Below are 13,959 nucleotides of genomic sequence, written 5' to 3' on the forward strand. Positions count from 1 at the left end.
AGACATGTTTTCTGACACTATATAACAAAGAGGAAAATATTCACTTTTATAAGGTATGCCACCTTTCCTTGTCAAAACTTAATTCACTGAGAAAGGAATTTAGACACTTCTGAAGTTTCCATTTCAGGTCAAAATCTTTGAATATCTTAAGAGCTCCATTAAGATTTACTGGTATACTCAAATGAAATTACTCCTTTAGTTTATTTACATTTTTTTTCTTTTTCCAAAAATAATCTAAACTTTTAAAATTTTAGCCTATTAGAAATCTACCTACCTATCTTAAAGCCTATGCCATGCAATATAAATGGTGCATTATTTAAATAAAGAAAGCAGCTCCGCCTTCAAAAATCTTGACATAAATAGATGTCATTATTAGATAATAGATCTGTTTAAAGACTCAAGTAGAATATAAAACAACAAATAAGAAAAGTCACAAATGTTTTAATGAATGAGAAAGTTGACTAATTCTTCTTTACCTTACATCTCCAGAACTTTGTAATAGAATCATCTCTAAATACTCATTAATTAATTTATTTTATTTACCAGACACATCTAGTGGCTCCTTCTAAAACACACTCATATTCCAGTCAGTGTTTATGGTAAGTCAGTCTTCACCCAACAGCTACTCTGTACTTCTAAAGTTCAGAGACGGTTTTACCTCTTCCTCAGGGACTTCCATGATTAGTCTTCTTTTTTATAATTTTGAATTTCTATAAAATAATTATCTAATTCTTTCTTGAGGAGAATATTATAGTATTAAATGTTTAGTGAACATATTTTTTACTTTTTGAATTACTTATCACACACCTGGATACTAAATTCATGACTAATATTTCATTTGTATTTCTCTCAGTACCCAGAACAAAATATGTTGAAAAGCATTTTAAAATGTAGGTTTTAAATAAATAAATAAATAAATAAATAAATAAATAAATAATAAAACGTGAATAAATAGATAAATAAATAAAGCTAAACACTTATTTTTACACAGGATGAAATTGTCTACATATACGTGTTTATGTCTTTGTGTCTTTGTGTTTAAGCAAAATACTGGGTGATTTTGTGATATTTACTTCAACCAAGAACCTTTAAGGTTTTTGAAGTTATTACTTTTGGTCTTTAGTTTTAATTAGTATCTCTTTATACTCATTAGGATCATATATTTAAACAGTTCATATAATATGAAATAAATAAAATTGAATTTGGACATTTTAAATGAAATGTAAAAGTACAATAAAAGTTGCATTTGATCAACTTTTTCAGACTTTTAATAATGCTAGAATTTATATGCATAAACTTAACATTTATATTCTTTTTAGATGACTTTATATCTTCTACATAGGATAAGTCCCCTATAATAATTTCTTCATCTTCCATAGCTGAATCAATATACTATTTTTTCATATTCTAGAATATCTCCCAATATATCCTTGATGGCCTCTGTGTCCTCACCTCCATTTGTGAGGCACTAAACATTTGTATCTGCAGGGTTTGAAGGGGACTAAGATGATGTTGATGAAGAATCTTCCACTTAGTGCTATAGGTTAGGAGAAAGACTTTCTCCATTGTCAGTCAGGGTCTGAGCAATCTGGTTGTTTTTCCTGAATGGTCTAATGGAAGCTTTGGCCACTATTGCCTCAAAGCCCATGTACACCAATAGCTCAATATTTTCCAGAGAAGGAATTTCTTTCTTTTTGTTGACCTGAAGATCTGAATCATTTAACCACCACATCTGAAGATTACTGAGAATAATCTTTAGGGTTTTGTCTAGGTTCCCATTGGCTTGCTGAGGACCTTGCTTGGCCATGCGTGTGGGTTAGCCCATTCTTTTAAAAAAGTTTGTTCTCTATGCAGAATCCACCCCTCACTCTCTTTCTCTCTCACTCACTCTCTCTCTCACTCTCTCTCCCCTATCTCTCCCTCTTTCCTTATTTGGGCCAATTCTTCTGTGCAGTTGGTAACTATCTGATAACTATATGATAACTATCTGATCCATGTAATTGTTATATGCCCTTAGGAGAAGCCAGGCATCCAGGATAGTAAATTCCAAGTGGAACAAATTGTAAACTTTTGATAGATCAGTATATAGCTCTTTAAAGTGTTAACGTGCTTTGTTGAGATACAAGCTCTTTCATCAATTCCACTGTAATAATTTCAGATACCTTCAAGCAATTTTTCAACAACTTCCTTTTATTTGAACAAGTCTCTGATGATTTTCTCCACAATAATTTTAAAACTTTTCTGGGCTAGCTTTAATTTCCTTTTTGGCTTTGTCAAGGCAACCCAGTTGTTCCAGGCAGCAATAAAAGTGCACTATATCCAGCTGTAACACTGTATAGTTATCTACTGAACCCAATGGTTCTCTGCAACACCCAAGAGAAATATTTGTCACACTCCAATAGGCATGGCAAGGCTATTTCATATTATTTTCTTTTCAAGAAAATTCTGCCCCCCTCATGATATCCCATAGCTAACATAGGCAGGACTTTTCTTTGTGCTGGAGGAATTCTCATTGATATGCCTGTCTGGTTAGCTACACGGAGTTTTCTGGTTCACCAACATCTAAGCTCTATCTGCTGTATCTCTAGGCCTTTCTTAGTCCTCTGATTTGTTTTCTTTTACTTAGGCTTTATTTTGCTCTTCTTCAGCCTGACAGTTTTTGCTCACTTCATTTCAGACTTAGTTGGAGCGCTATAGCTTTTACATTGCTCTTCAAGTATTTACTCTAGTTAAATTGTTTCTTATGTATGACAATTTTGATATAATTTTCTTGAAATCCAAATGTTTAAGAAACTTTAGAACTTAGTTACTAGCTGATGTGCAACTGGGTCTCCAACAAGTTTTTTCTACCTTTTGTTAGTCTTGGAGGTAAAAAAAATACTTTCAATTATAGAAATTTCTATTGTTTTATAATTATACTTTCCTACTTCACGCTCAATTGTTTTGCAACATGGTTTTTTTCTGTTATATTTTCTACTTCATTTCACAACATTCTAGTTTCTCAGGGTACTTGCAAGGTCCTTCAATGCTAAACCCTTTTCTTTACTTTCATCTGTATATGGAGGTTGAATTCAGTTTTCCCTTAGAAACTGGGGCAATTTTACCTGAAGACATGTTTTTTTTGTGTCATCCTGTGTCATCAGAGCATCTGGCAGTACCCAACGATTATTACCTGAATACAGCAGAGGAGGTCACAGTTTGTTTTCATTCTGGGAGAGGCTGACTGCACTCCCACCCATAGTCAATGTACTTTGAATACATGTCTGTGACTGTAACAAATGCTCCACTGATTTTCTGCATTCTGTTTCATTACACACAAATACAATAATATTAATAATTTTAGTTATTTGGTTAATGAGATTCCTGACATTTATGAAGATAACAATAAAGTTATAAATCTAGGACTGAGGATGTTCACACATGCTTTTATTCTTTCTACCATTAAGATCTTTGACTTTTTACTGTGCTCATTGTTTTCATATTTCAGCACTATCTTGTTTTCTTTGAGCAATAGGAAGACAGCAGAAGGGAAAAAGCTTTCATCATTTAACTTACACCTAATTGTGATTCAATCATGCAGGACAATCTGGGCACAAAGAAAAGTGACCCAGCTGCAAATGTTTTTATTAAAGTACCGCCTTGTGGTTGAGCTGTGTGTGGTCAAGAAGTTAACTGTTAAGATATACTTGCCTTTAGCAATTGATCGCAATTGTTCCTTGTTACTAGGGGTCATATCTTATTTGATTTGTTATCACCAGATTCCATAGTGTTTGTTGATGAGTTAACACTCAGTAATATGGATTGATAACCTACTTGTCCACATAAACAATATCCAGTCTGTAAACTTAGATCTGAGAACAAGCTGTGGTCATGAAAAGGAAAGAATTAATGACAGCACTATTAAGAGCTTCGGGTTAGGTCTATAAACTGCAAGGGGTAGTAAGGGACTGGGGAGAGAGTAGGGTCAAAAGCAGACACTTAATCCTAGAAATACTTAGCCAAAATGTGGATAACACAGTTTGATAAGGTGAAATTTGAGCTTATAATAACAGTGAGTGAAATCATTTTCTCTAGATTCACTAAACCTAGAGTGTCTCAACATGTGAGGTGACTCATGGACATGCAAGCTCAGAAACTCTGATAGACTTACAAGTGTCTCAGGTTAAATAATAAATTATATACTGGTTTTATTGAAAGTTTATTTTACTTATATTTGCTTTACTTATGAGTATTAATCTGTCTTATCTACTAGAAAAGAATTCAAATTTCTGGAAAAGAACCAGGCATCTTCCATGAAAAAATATTTTTATAGTTGATTTTATTGGGCTTTCTGTGAAATCCTGATTGCAATTACTATGGGAGTTAGTATAAATTGTTTAAACTTTAGTTCTCTCATCTATAAAGTGGAAATACTTATAGTGCCTATTAGGTGAGACAAATAAATGAATATATGCAGCAGGTTAATCATTATGCTTGGAATATATGTCACTTAGTGTCTTATACATTTTAGTTATTATAACACAAATTAATATAACACATTTCAGCAGGTGTTATGAGTTCAGGGAAAAGTTATAGCTTCAGAGAAAGGGGTTGGATTGGTCAACAAAAATTCATGGGTAAAGGAGACACTCAATACTTGAATATATAGATATATTGGAATCATGAAAGTGAAGGAAATGTGGAAAAACATAAAAGAGCTGTATATTTAATATAGAAAGTTATAGGTAATTCATTTGGTAGTATTTCAGAATAAGTGAAAATTGTAAAAGAGTGATAAATCTTAATATATCAGCAAAAGAAGTTCTTGGTTTTTCAGCTGTGAATAGAAATTATGCCTAAATTTGAATTTTGCTTTCTTCACAAACTAGATGGATATCTTGTGTAGCTTACTAAGACTTTATATGCATTAATTATTTTATCTATAAAATTAGGTGTAATTATTTCCACCTTATAAAGTTGTTTTAGGATAAGATGAACATATATTCATTTATAAAGCACACATATATGCATACATATGTATATAGTATTACTTAGAATAATTTTTGACATATACAGTCATTCACTGAGAGAGACATTCAATATCAGAATTATTAATCATATAAACAAAGATATTATCAAGAAATTGATGGAATAGTTTCATTAAAAACCTATGTCTTGAAAACTTATCGGAAAGCCTGTCACTACATTAATTGACAGACATTAGAGATAATAGGGATATAGGCTGAAAAGATGAAACATACAGTTCTAATGGTATTACATTTAAGATGCTTGTGGGACATTCAGTTACAGTTGTTCATGCGACACTTACAAGTTTTAGAGCTAAAAGCTTTTAGAAGTGACCAAATATGTAACTATCAAGTGCTTTAGTAAAGGCTAAGAGGCATGCAAATTGAAAATAGAAGGCACACACTCATGGACAAAACAGTTTGCCCGTGGCCACTGCTCTCATAAGTGGCAAAACTGGGAATCTGGGATTAGTTTAATGAGTGCAGTTGGCTTCACTTATTTGTACCTCAATTATCTGTAGAGAGATAGACTAAAGAATCCTTATTTTCCCCCTCTCATGAAGAGTCTGTTGATTTTTTCAGAACTTCTCAAACTAATTTTGAGTATGAACAGTTGATTTGAGCACAACTGATCTTTTAACACAAATAGAAAGAAAAAAATATTAGGTTCTGAGGGCTTTATACCACTTTAAAATGAAGTTCATGAACAGTTATTTTTTAATGTATTTTTGAAGACTTTTTATTTATTCACTTTTAGAGAGGGAAGGGAGGGAGACAGAGAGATAGAGAGAAACATCAATGTGCAGTTGCTGGGGGTTATGGCTTGCAACCCAAGCATGTACCCTGGCTGGGAATCGAACCTGCGACACTTTTGTTTGCAGCTCACGCTCAATCTGCTGAGCTACGCCAGCCAGGTGAACAGTTATTTTTTAAAAAATTGATTGTATGATCAATTTTTCTAAATTGAGTCCTTTTTACAAAAATGTATTCCTATTTTTCAAAAATGTCAGGGAAAAATGAAGATATGAAAGGAAAATATATACAACACTAAGACTGGTGTTGCACTTTGTGTAGCATTGTAGATTTCCGTGATCTACTACATATGTAGGATACATAAACAAATGTTTATGAGCTCTTTCTTTTATACTGATTAAAATTTTCACATTTATAAAAATCATCATTTTTTCATTTTTAAAATTTAAATTAAATTTGTTGTGGTAACATTGGTTAATAACATTGTCTATATTTAAAGTGTACAATTCTATGATACATCAACAATGTATTGTATTGTGTGCCCACCACTAAAGTCAAGTCTTCCATCACCATATATTTGACCCCTTGGCCATTTACTACCCTCCCACCTTCTTCCCCTCTGGTAACCGCCATACTGATGTCTGTGTCTATGAGTGTTTGTTAGTTTTACTTTTTTTTTTTTTTTACTTATTGCTTTCAGTTGTATAACACATATATGAGTGAAATCATATTTTCTTAATGATAAATTATTTTCTTAAAATTTTATTAAATGTCCACCCTCTAATATTAAGGTATTAATGCTGAAAATATTGTCCAATTGTCCTATTGCAAAAGTAACAAAATTATATTTTTCATTATGTAAAAGACTTGAATAGTAACTATTCTTTTTTTAGAATTAAATAGTATGAAAATTTGTAATCATTTCCCTGAAGGTATCTATCATAGGCACACAAACATTCATATGTATATAGTAGCCTTCTTTAATTTTTTTTTTAATTTCTCTCCTGCTATCATAATTGCTACCTTACAGGAAGACATACCACTACATTATTTAAGAAATATGAGACAAGTTAGAGATTTAGAATGATGAGATATAACTTTCAATTTGTATGGGATTATTTTTTTGAAATATATTTTATTGATTATGTTATTCAGGTTCCCAATTTCTCCCCTTTGATTCCCTCTGCTCAGAGCCCCCACTCACTCTGGCAATTGCCACACCATTGTTCATGTCCATGTGTCATGCATATAGGTTCTTTGGCTTCTCCATTTCCTATACTGTACTTTACACCCCCATGGCTCTTCTGTAACTACCTATTTGTACTTGTTAATCCTCTCACCTCTTCATTCATTCCCCCACACTCCTTCAATCCTTTTTTTTAGATCTGATTGTTGATAATATGTATTTATTACAGTTTTATTGTTTCATGGTTTTGATCTTTTTTTCTTAAGTCCTTTTAACATCTCATATAATAATGGTTTGGTGATGATGAACCCCTTCAGTTTTCTCTCATCTGGGAAGCTCTTTATCTGACCTTTAATTATAAATGATAGTTTTGCTGGGTAGAGTAATCTTGGCTGTAGGTCCCTGCTTTCTTTTTAATACCATATTTTGCCATATAAAATGCACACCCAAGTTTTTGGCCCAAACTTTCAGGAAAAAATCTTTCATTTTAATTTATCAATTCAATTTTATTTATATTTAGATACTTATTTCAATATTGTAAATTAATTTTAGAACTTATTTTTGAACAGATGGTTATTGTTATTGCTTTCTAGAGTTCATTACACTTTAAACACCTAAGAATTAAAAAATATTTATATAGATATGGAATTAGTACTGTCCATGTATAATGTGCATTCTTATTTTTCCCTCAAAAATTTAGGCAAAGGGTGTGCATTATACATAACAATATATGGCATTTCTTGTTAATCCCTTCTAGCCTGCAAAGTTACTTTCCAGAAATCAGCTAACAGTCTTATGGGAATTCCCCCATAAGTAACTAACTGCTTTTCTCTTGCTGCTTTTAAGATCCTCTCTTTATCTTTAACCTTTGACATTTTAATTATGATGTGTTTTAGAGTGGGCCTCTTTGTATCCATCTTGTTTAGGACTTTCTGTGCTTTCTGGACTTACCTGTCTAGTTCTTTCACCAAACTGGGGAATTTCTTTCACTATTTTTTTTTCCAAATAGATTTCCAATTTCTTGTTCTTTCTCTTCCCCTTCTGGAACCCTTATCATGCAAACATTGGATCTCTTGAAGTTGTCCCACAGGCTGCTTACACTATCCTCATTTATTTTTTTCTTCTTGTTGCTCTGTTTAGTTGTTTTTGGCTTCCTTATGTTCCAAATCATTGATTTGATTCTCAACTTTATCCACTTTACTCTTGTTTCCCTGTACATTGTTCTTTATTTCAATTAGTGTGTCCTTTATTTCTGACTGGATCTTTTTTATGCTGTTGAGGTCGTCACTAAATTCCTTGAGCATCCTTATAGCCAGTGTTTTGAACTCTGTATCTGATAGATTGCTTATCTCCCTTTTATTTAGTTTTTTTTTTATGGAGTTTTGAACTGTTCTTTCATTTGAACTATATTTCTTTGTCTCCTCACTTTGGCAGCCTCCCTGTGTTTGTTTCTATGTGTTATGTAGAGCTGTTATGAGTCCCTGTGCTGGTAGCTTGGCCTAATGTAGTAGGTGGCCTATTGGGTCCAATGGCACAGTGCCCCTATCACCAAAGCTGGGTACACGAGCTACACCCTTTGTGTTGGTTGAGTACACATTCCTCTTGTAGTTCAGCATTGATTGCCATTGGTAAGTTAATAGGAGGGATTTACCCAGTCCAGTCAACTAGAGTGACCTATCATTGAGGCAATGACAAATCACTGAAGCAATGACCAATCTAAAAGAACAGTCTGGAAGCTTGTGTTTATCTCAACAATTTTTGATGGTAGAGTAGGCTTGGCGTTGGAAGAATGGTGAGGCAGACTTTATTCAAGGGGGGTTGCTACCATGGGGTCTTGTAATAGGGATGATAAATTGGGCTCAACTCTGAATGAAACAAGGAAAACAAGTGAGAATTTATAGGCAAAGAGTAAGGTGGATAGGGAATTACTAAGAGTACACATCAAGGCTAATGGAAAATTCTGGCTAAGTCAACCAAAGAGAATTCTTGCTGAGGTAGGCCATGGTGATTAGACATTACCTAAGGGATAGTAGGAGATGAGCAACAAAATCATATATAAGGCATGATAGCATATTTATGATAAGAGATTGTGGTTAAACTGATTTAGCAAGATCCTTGTTAGAGCTGGGTTGTTGAGACACATGAGACTATGTCCCTCTAAAGATTGGAGCCTAGTGGAGTTCAGAAGAGACTTGCTAGAGTTTGGTTAGGGAGAGAACCTTTGTCTTGGGCAACAAAGGGGGCAATAAGAAATAATATGATTCTGGGTATATTTCAAAGCTGGATTCCATGGGATTATTTTAAAAATGAATCACAGGGAGTGAAAAATAGGAGCCATATTCCCAAGATTTTTGGTCCAAGTAATTAGAAGTATACAGTTGCCATTTACTGTGAGCTTGGCTACTTCAGCATAAGATGATGATGTTGATGATGATAATGGTGATGATATAGTGACATCCTGTATTTGGAAAACACATTTGAAAAATCAAAAATATTTTAATGATATTTAAAATAATGGGGGAAAAAAGGGAAAGGGTCCTCAATGAACATGTATAAAGGACCATGGACAAAACCAAAGGAGGGTAAGATTGAGGGTGAGAGGTGGGATGGGTGGGGTGGAGGAAAATGGTGATGGGAAAATGAAGACAACTGTACTTGAACATTAGTTAAAAAATAAAATAATAAATAAATAAAAATGTCAATAAGATGTTTTAAATGTTGAAATAATGTAAAGAAGTTGTTATATCCTCATTCATACATCTGATCTCAAGACTATAGATGGTATTTTCAACTGCCTTTGTCCTTTATTTTGTTTGCTGTGCTTTCAGGCAGTACCACAGAATACTATGTCTAGTAGGCTATTCCACATCTTCATTATGGAGTTTTCTGTTTCTGCCTGTGTGAGATGGCTGTTATATTCCATTACAAAGTACTATTGAATATAGCCATACTAGATGGTCCTAGGGATTCTTATGGCTTTATCCCTATTCCTTCCTATTTGTTTAGGGGCTCTATTTTTTCCTTTATAATGAAGGTTAATTATTACACAGTGATTAATTTTTGTTGTTTTTATCTACAGAAAGTATTGCTTAAAATGACTCCTAGTGCTGAGAAAACCTGGTTATACTACATCATGTATGACATTTTTAAATAGATTGTATAATCTTTCTTTCATATAAAAGCCAGGAATAAGCAGAGTCTTAGATCCTAAGAAGTATACCATGCATTCTCAAGTAGATCATATATGTGACAGTAAGATTTACACTTTTCATTTCTATCCCTCTTGATATATATAGCCTGGTTAGGAGGAAAAATTATACTCCATATTAGTAAATTGCTATTTTTTTAGGATAAGAAATAAAGTTTGCAAATTGCAGTCACCTGTTTGGAATTTTAAATATAATTTTAATATTAATTCCAACATGTTCTATGGCAGCTGCTTCAGAAAAATGAAGTACACATTAAGATCAGTGAGTTCCATAAGCAATAGCATACAACTTTATATTTTTAACTATAAAATCAATTTTTGGCATAAGTATTATCGTGAGTTAGATGATATCAAATAACACATTTGGTAAGCTGGCTTAAAGTCATGCTAACTAAAATATGGTAAGTTACATATGATGATCATTAAAAATAAACAATGGCTCTTTGCCATGATGAAAAGTATTTAATATAAACATATATTGCCACCATACTAACTGCTTGCCTTGAAGGGTATGGTGACACATAGAATTGGTTCATGTCACTGGCAAATTATACATCTACTAGCGTTGTTAATCAGGACAGTATTGATAAGGTGAAGTCAGTGTTGGGTTATGTATCATTGTTCTTGCCACCACTGTACCTTGGAACATGTGCCTCTTGGGTGGGAATTAAATTCAACAGGGTCAAAGACTAATTGACATCTACAGGCTTCAACACAGCTGAAGCTTTGTTGAGCATTCACACAGGACACATTTTTCACACTACTGGACATATGAAACACACCATTTACTTAACTGTTCCCCAAAGCTCATTATTAGAACTACAATATTATTCCTGCCAACTCACTTAAAATATATTCAAATCATTAGTCCTAAAGGGTAGAGAAACTTACCTGTAGACATCTTTTCTTTCTAATAAATGTAGCAGTGATATAAATCATTAATATCTTCAGCCTAGGAGTATTCCCCTTCTTTACTATCATTTCATTTGAGCTTTAATATCAAAATAATTCATTCCTTGATGGTGATAGAAAATTTAATAGGTCTGTTTTTAAAATAAACAATAATGTTTTCTGCATAAGTTGTATATATTTAATGCTCATGAAGCTGATAGTATAAATTTGGGGAAGATTAGTAAGGCAGGTAGTTTAGGCTAATAAGCTGTATGTTCATGCAGTGTACCTGTGCCTTTAGAGCTTGTTTGAACCTGGTCCATCTCTAAAGCTTAATAATGAATATTGCTGGGTATGCCTGTCTTTAAGGATCAGATAATAACAAGTTACATTAGACATTCGAGTGGATATGATTGATTATCTGGAGTCTTCAGAGTAAAGCACTCAATTTCTATCAGTGCCTAGAAAAGCTAAGAATGACTTTTTAAAAAGATTCACATCCTCAACCCCTGCAACAGGTCATTAGCTCTAAATCTCTAAATAAATCTACTTTGGAGTTCCTATAAGAGTTTCTTATAGACTTAAAGAGACTTTTACTCTTCCATATTATATGTAATTGTGAATGTTGGGCTTTTCCTAATTCCAGGACACCATTTATATTTTAATTGGCTTTGAATGGTGTCCTTGGAGTTGTACAGTGAATGGAACTGTGTAGCATGAATATTGTGTCTGTTGTTTCAAAATGGTCAAGGAGTAGAGATGAGAATGCCATAGCCTGGAACAAATTGAAAACCTTCACTTTTTCTAGATCACACATAAAGTTAAGTACCTTATAGGTTTCCCAATATATAATTCTGGGTGGCACACTCAGATGGCATATATGTTGTCTCTGAATTCCTAAAATATGCAATGGGTGTTGTGTATATTTTGCAATAATAAAGGATGTTGAGGATAGCAGTTGGTACTTTACCTTGGAGAACTTATTACAATATATCCAAAGATCATTAGACCTCCAATACTATTTTCAAATTGGGCAGCTTATCTTTTTTTGTTTGTTTTATTAACTCACAACTTAGGATATTTTATATCATGTAGAATGCCTATTGATTCCAGATTTCAAAGTATGTCAAAAAGTAGGGATGTATTTGCTATGATATCCTGTGGTATGATATCCTAGCAGTGTGATATCCTATGGTATGGTAAAATGGTCACAGCCCCTGTGCACTAATCAGAGAGTTAACATACTGTGCTGAGTATATACTTATGCCACAGACATGTGAAAATACTCAGTTTCCCATAGTGTGTGCTTATGAGGGTAGATATAAAAGGACATTCAAGACCAATATTTACATACCAGTCAAGAGTTGTATAAATTTTCACAGTAAAAGTAGATATTTAAATTAATGGGTAAAATTGAATTGAATTCATTGTCCTTACAATAAGCTTAATATATTTCTAAAAACATATCTCATCTGTGTTTGTTTAGCCAAACACAGGAATTTCATGGGGATAATATAGGAATCACTATCTTTTTTGTTTGTTTGTTTTGTTTTCTAAAACTCAGCAACAATAATATTTATGATAACCTCAGGAATATGTTGTTGCTTTTGGCTTACTATTTTGGAAAGAGTGCAATTCCAGGATGTTTCACTAGTTTCTTTCTAATACAAATGCTATTATTTGTGGGTAATTATTTCAACCATAAATTCAGAAACTGGAGATTAATAGCCCACCATGCCAATTTATGCATCAGGTAAAAATTCCTATAATTTTTCTGTCACCATTAGATAACAGAGTTGTCCAGAACCATGAAAAATGTATATTAACTTAGACCAGTCTTCAATCCAAGCAGTTTTCCAAATTTTGGCTATTTCTCTACCAGCAATGAATAATGATCTTGATGAATGATTGCAGGTGAATTTCAGCTGTGATAGAAAAAATATTTATAGTACATATTTGAATATTATTTGTTCATAACCCTCCATTATTTTAATTACAGTCACTCTTCTATTGTTGTTCAAGTACAGTCGTCTCCATTTTCACCCCATAATAGCCCCATACACCACCTATTCCTGCTGCCCACCCTTGAACCTACTCCCCTTGGCTTTGTCCATGTGTCCTTTATACATGTTCCTTGATGGACCTTTCCCTATTATCCCCCATTATCCCCATCCTCCCTCCCCTATAATTACTGTCAATTTGTTCTTTATTTCAATGTTTCTGATTATATTTTGCTTGTAATTGTAATCACTTTTAAGTTTATTAAGTAACTCAGGTATAATAACTGAAAGTGGGTACAGAAGCAATTCTTAAATACCCCAGTGCATTGTTAAATCTAGTATATTTTTCAGTTATTAGTAAAAAGGAGGAAACTATTTGGAAAAATATTAACTACAGCCTTATGGATTTCATGGTAAATTTGACACTTTCAAAACATTTTTGTGTATAAAATTAATCTGATTACTTCTTTGGTCCCATTTCTGTAATATTCACTTTATATCTGGGAATACATTTCAAATGTTGCACCAGCCTCTATCAACAAGCTCATCTCCAGGATGCCACTCTAGGAATTTTTGCAGATGTATGTGCTCTCCTCATAAAGTTATTCCCCATATTTTGGTGAAGTCAGTGTTTTTTAAGCCTTAGTTTGGAGAATAAGATATTGCAGATAGCAAATACATCTCTAATTCCTTTTTTTTTCTTCTCTAAATATTCAAAGAAATTTTTATGTTTTCCACTTAGGTTAACTTGAATGATCTTTGAATCAGGATTTTAGTAACTATCCAAACAAATTATTGTGTCTATGCAAGCTGGCACGATAGACTCAGAATAACTATCAGAGCATCCAAATTATAAATTAAACTTTACCTAAAATTTTGTTATACTTTTTTCTTTGTACTACACACTTAAAATAC

At 33.0% G+C, this 13,959-nt stretch overlaps 1 pseudogene; it reads right to left on the reverse strand.

Annotated features, from left to right (window-relative positions):
- Window positions 1-1,972: 1,972 nt before the first annotated feature.
- On the reverse strand, window positions 1,973-3,140 carry LOC123818688 (annotated as a pseudogene).
- Between the last annotated feature and the right edge of the window lie 10,819 nt (window positions 3,141-13,959).

Source organism: Phyllostomus hastatus, unplaced genomic scaffold (assembly GCF_019186645.2).
Source record: "Phyllostomus hastatus isolate PE091 unplaced genomic scaffold, TTU_PhHast_1.1 phas_contig_29, whole genome shotgun sequence".
Lineage (NCBI taxonomy): Eukaryota > Metazoa > Chordata > Mammalia > Chiroptera > Phyllostomidae > Phyllostomus > Phyllostomus hastatus.